The 6,000-nt window shown below is 41.7% G+C and overlaps 1 pseudogene; it reads left to right on the top strand.

Moving 5' to 3' along the window:
• Positions 1 to 1,343: 1,343 nt before the first annotated feature.
• The window catches only part of LOC132889949 (uncharacterized), a 189,210-nt pseudogene continuing 184,553 nt past the window's right edge, over positions 1,344 to 6,000 (top strand).

The raw sequence follows: 6,000 nt of genomic DNA, 5'->3' as shown, positions 1-6,000 counted from the left end.
TAAATGAGAAGCGTTATGTTTGGAGAAAGGAAAACACTGCATTCCAGCATAAGAACCTTATCCCATCTGTGAAACACGGTGGTGGTAGTATCATGGTTTGGGCCTGTTTTGCTGCATCTGGGCTTGGACGGCTTGCCATCATTGATGGAACAATGAATTCTGAATTATACCAGTGAATTCTAAAGGAAAATGTCAGGACATCTGTCCATGAACTGAATTTCAAGAGAAGGTGGGTCATGCAGCAAGACAACGACCCTAAGCACACAAGTCGTTCTACCAAAGAATGGTTAAAGAGGAATAAAGTTAATGTTTTGGAATGGCCAAGTCAAAGTCCTGACCTTAATCCAATCGAAATGTTGTAGAAGGATCTGAAGCAAGCAGTTCATATGAGGAAACCCACTAACATGCCAGAGTTGAAGCTGTTCTGTACGGAGGAATGGGCTAAAATTCTTCCAAGCCGGTGTGCAGGACTGATCAACAGTTACCAGAAATGTTTAGTTGCAGTTATTGCTGCACAAGAGGGTCGCACCAGATACTGAAAGCAAAGGTTCACATACTTTTGCCACTCACAGATATGTAATATTGGATCATTTTCCTCAATAAATAAATGGCCAAGTATAATATTTTTGTCTCATTTGTTTAACTGGGTTATTTTTATCTACTTTTAGGACTTGTGTGAAAATCTGATGATGTTTTAGGTCATATTTATGCAGAAATATAGAAAATTCTAAAGGGTTCACAAACTTTCAAGCACCACTGTATATAGATATTTATGAAGTATATATATATATATATATATATATATATATATATATATATATATATATATGGTATGTAGAATATATTTATTTTTGTAATTATATATTTATATAGATATTCATGAAGTGTATATATGGTGTATATTTTTATAGGTGTATTAATGTAGTTTGGATTTCGGGGTAGTTAAAAAGGGGTGGGAAATTTAAAAAGTATTGTACTTCTTCCCACTCCTTTTTCGAACAATGTGCGGTGTTTTGTAATGTCTTAGCTTTTTATGTTATTTTATTTATTTATTTCTCGTTTTCTTTCTTTTGTATGTACAAATAGTTACATACATTTTTTGTACGTGTTCGAAATAAAATAAATTCATTCATTCATTCAACATTGGAGAAAGCTCTAACATTGATGATTTGTTTTCTTAAAACAGCAATTAATATGGTTGGTGTTATAGATTTAACCAAGTACTGTGTGTGAGATACGTTTTATGATCTGTGGCAGTAACTCAAGAAATCCTCCAGCATCTCTCTGTGTTGCTCCTCACCCTGCTGCCCTGAAGAGACGACACCATTTCAGCACCTCTGTTTTGGACCGCCACATGTCACTGGTTGGAGCCTGAGAACTACACACACAGCTGACTCCACTCAAGTGATGGCACTCTCTGCTCTCCTTCAGCAGCAAGGGGAGTACAAATCAGTGCTGCAACCAAAGAGGTCAGTGCTCTCTGAGATCCAAAAGCTTGCTGATTGCTCTCTCCCCTCTATCTCCAGGCAACAAGGCCTACAATGAAGATGATGACAAAGAAACACCTTTTTCCACGAGAGCTGCCGCTGCAAATCCTGACCCGCTGCAGGTTCTCGACCTGTCACGCTGCTGCTGAATTCCATCGGTGGACATACAGTGGTGCTTGACAGTTTGTGAACCCTTTAGAATTTTCTATATTTCTCACAAGTCCTAAAAGTAGATAAAGAGAACCCAGTTAAACAAATGAGACAAAAATATAATACTTGGTCATTTATTTATTGAGGAAAATGAACACCTGAACACCGGGACCCTCTCCACACAGGCCCCGTTGATGATGAGTGGCTGGATGTCAGCTTTGTTTTTCCTAAAGTCAATAACCAGCTCCTTTGTTTTGGTGGTGTTGAGGAGCAGATTGCTGACTTTGCACCACTCTGACAGCCGCTCCACCTCGTCCCTGTATGTTAGCCTTGAACTTTAGTTTTATTTATTTTAATTTATTTTATAAGTTTTATATTACTTGTATTGATGTGTTTTATTTATATTGATGTGATGTGTTTAAATACGCTTTATCAATTAATAAAGTAGTAGACCAGGTGGGGGCACTAAAGCGCCTCGGTGCTCCTCCAACCGCCAGAGAACATTGGAGAAGAAAAAGGCTCTGTATGTTTCTTGCTGGAAAATCTGAAGATAACAGCGCCAATCATCTCTCATCTCATCTCATTATCTCTAGCCGCTTTATCCTTCTACAGGGTCGCAGGCAAGCTGGAGCCTATCCCAGCTGACTTCGGGCGAAAGGCGGGGTACACCCTGGACAAGTCGCCAGGTCATCACAGGGCTGACACATAGACACAGACAACCATTCACACCTACGGTCAATTTAGAGTCACCAGTTAACCTAACCTGCATGTCTTTGGACTGTGGGGGAAACCGGAGCACTCTGAGGAAACCCACGCAGACACAGGGAGAACATGCAAACTCCGCACAGAAAGGCCCTCGCCAGCCACGGGGATCGAACCCGGACTTTCTTGCTGTGAGGCGACAGCGCTAACCACTACACCACCGTGCCGCCCCGCGCCAATCATCATTATATTAAATATTTCGAATAAAATTTCCAGTGGAGGTTATATCTGGTACAATTAAGAATACAAGTGCATTGTTTTGCTTACGTTTGAAGATTCATTGCGCTTTCAACCCTGAGGTAAGTTAAAATAAAGCTGTGAGGTCGAATCCCAAATGGGTGTCCATTGTTCAAGTCCACTCCATTCAGTATGAGAGAATGCTTTTCAAAACTCTCCTGGGGGAGAAAAGTGCGTGAAAGACATTTTCAGTTGGCCGAGGGTCTGATGCGCGGCTGAAACGATAAAAACAGTGGATCCCAATTAATTGCAAACCATTTCAGATTTATACAATTAAAGAGTTTTTGAATTGTTGATATTGTTCTATCAGTTACTGTAGGTGATGGGATTCATGTGTCAGGCCTGAGAGAGCTCAGAGTGCAAAATCTGAAATAATACTCATCTTGAATTTTAATAACAATGAAAGGGAAGTCTTGAATCAGATTTTGAGCTGAAAAATCTCCTGCCTGAATATTGTATACATACAGAGACCCACAGAAAATAACACAAGTGATGCTGTAGAAGAATGTTTATCATTTCTTAAAATAGTCACAGTGAATGAAAGTATTATTGGATTACATCAAATGTGTTTTCCTTCTGTAAGCTCATGTAAAGATACAGAGAACTATTATTTTTATATATATATATATATATATATATATATATATATATATATATATAAATTTAATTTTAATAAGATTTGACCAAAATAGTAACAACTCAATTCAATAAATACTGCACTGTCGTAGTATGACTAAAATGCATCTCTCTCACGAAACACTTTCCAACAGAATTTTTAAGAAGCACTAGAAATCCTATCAAAATCCAATCAGAATGCATCAAAGGAATTTGCTCATTTGCAAACTTTGAAAGTTTTCAAACAAAATGGCACGGTGGTGTAGTGGTTAGCACGGTTGCCTCACAGCAAGAAGGTCCGGGTTCGAGCCCCGTGGCCGGCGAGGGCCTTTCTGTGTGGAGTTTGCATGTTGTCCACGTGGGTTTCCTCCGGGTGCTCCGTTTTCCCCCACAGTCCAAAGACATGCAGGTTAGGTTAACTGGTGACTTTAAATTGACCATAGGTGTGAGTGTGAATGGTTGTCTGTGTCTATGTGTCAGCCCTGTGATGACCTGGCGACTTGTCCAGGGTATACCCCGCCTTTCGCCCATTTGCCTGCGACCCTGTAGAACAGGATAAAGCAGCTACAGATGAGATGAATATAAAATCGAAAATATACAATAGATAAAAACAATTCATATAGATTTCGTTAACTAACCAAGAGTTTGTAGCTTTGTTTTTGTTAAACTTTTTCACAATAAAAAGCATTAATGTCGAGGTTTAAAAGTTCATGAACAGTTATACATAATGAAATGTCAAAAACGTTGTTGTTAATGGTAATAATAATAATAATAATCTTTTGTAGAGCTGTTATGATGAGTTCAGCAGGAGACGGACAGTGCTCCTCTAGGACGTCTCAGTCTCCTGATCCCTCACAGGTAAAGCTCAATAATGATTTGTTTTGCAAAAACAATAACAGTATGATGTTAAAGTTTGACCAGTGTTTGTCTTTTGCTGCCTCGCTTCACTGCCTGCCTACAATCTGTCCTGCTAATCACACAGAACCTAATATATAGATTTAGGCACTGCCTAAAAGCGAAGCTCCCATCTGTTTCTGGGTTGTAGAATCTTCTATCATAGCCAGTCTCTTTTGCTTTATTTCTTTACTGGCTAGCACTGGCCACTAGGCGGTGTGTATGACTGGTAATTCCTAACACTGACCACTAGGCGGTGTGTATGATTGGTAATTACTAACACTGGCCACTAGGCGGTGTGTATGACAGTAATTATTAACACTGGCCACTAGGTGGTGTGTATGACTGGTAATTACTAACACTGGCCACTAGGCGGTGTATGACTGGTAATTACTAACTGGCCACGAGGCGGTGTGTATGACTGGTAATTACTAACTGGCCACTAGGTGGTGTGTAAGACTGGTAATTACTAACTGGCCACTAGGTGGTGTGTATGACTGGTAATTACTAACACTGGCCACTAGGCGGTGTATGACTGGTAATTACTAACACTGGCCACTAGGAGGTGTGTATGATGGTAATTATTAACACTGGCCCCAAGGCGGTGTGTATGACTGGTAATTACTAACACTGGCCACGAGGCGGTTTGTATGACTGGTAATTCCTAACACTGACCACTAGGTGGTGTGTATGATTGGTAATTACTAACACTGGCCACTAGGCGGTGTGTATGACTGGTAATTACTAACACTGGCGGTGTATGACTGGTAATTACTAACACTGGCCACTAGGCGGTGTATGACTGGTAATTGCTACCTCTGGCCACTAGGCTGTGTTTATGACTGTAATTACTAACACTGGCCACGAGGTGGTGTGTCTCATCTCATCTCATTATCTCTAGCCGCTTTATCCTTCTACAGGGTCGCAGGCAAGCTGGAGCCTATCCCAGCTGACTACGGGCGAAAGGCGGGGTACACCCTGGACAAGTCGCCAGGTCATCACAGGGCTGACACATAGACACAGACAACCATTCACACTCACATTCACACCTACGGTCAATTTAGAGTCACCAGTTAACCTAACCTGCATGTCTTTGGACTGTGGGGGAAACCGGAGCACCCGGAGGAAACCCACGCGGACACGGGGAGAACATGCAAACTCCACACAGAAAGGCCCTTGCCGGCCCCGGGGGCTCGAACCCAGGACCTTCTTGCTGTGAGGCGACAGCGCTAACCACTACAGAGGTGGTGTGTATGATTGGTAATTACTAACACTGGCCACTAGGCGGTGTGTATGACGGTAATTATTAACACTGGCCACTAGGAGGTGTGTATGACTGGTAATTATTAACACTGGCCACTAGGCGGTGTGTATGACGGTAATTATTAACACTGGCCACTAGGCGGTGTATGACTGTAATTACTAACACTGGCTACTAGGCGGTGTATGACTGGCAATTACTAACTGGCCACTGCGGTGTGTATGACTGGTAATTACCAACACTGGCCATTAGGCGGTGTGTATTACTGATAATTACTAACACTCTCCACTAGGCGGTGTATGACTGGCAATTACTAACAGTGGCCACTCGGCTGTGTATGACTGTAATTACTAACACTGGCCACTAGGCGGTGTGTATGACTGGTAATTACTAACCCTGGCCACTCGGCGGTGTTTGACTGGCAATTACTAACCCTGGCCACTCGGCGGTGTTTGACTGGCAATTACTAACACTGGTCACTAGGCGGTGTATAGACCCTTTTTCTGTTTGTACGGCAACGGAACTATGGCGGACTTAAACAGCCTGTCAAGCTATGCAAGGGGATTTATTATCAACGAAAGAACGTGAAAGTTA

Source organism: Neoarius graeffei, chromosome 8 (assembly GCF_027579695.1).
Source record: "Neoarius graeffei isolate fNeoGra1 chromosome 8, fNeoGra1.pri, whole genome shotgun sequence".
NCBI classification, from domain to species: domain Eukaryota; kingdom Metazoa; phylum Chordata; class Actinopteri; order Siluriformes; family Ariidae; genus Neoarius; species Neoarius graeffei.
This window is presented reverse-complemented; position numbering and strand designations above follow the sequence as displayed.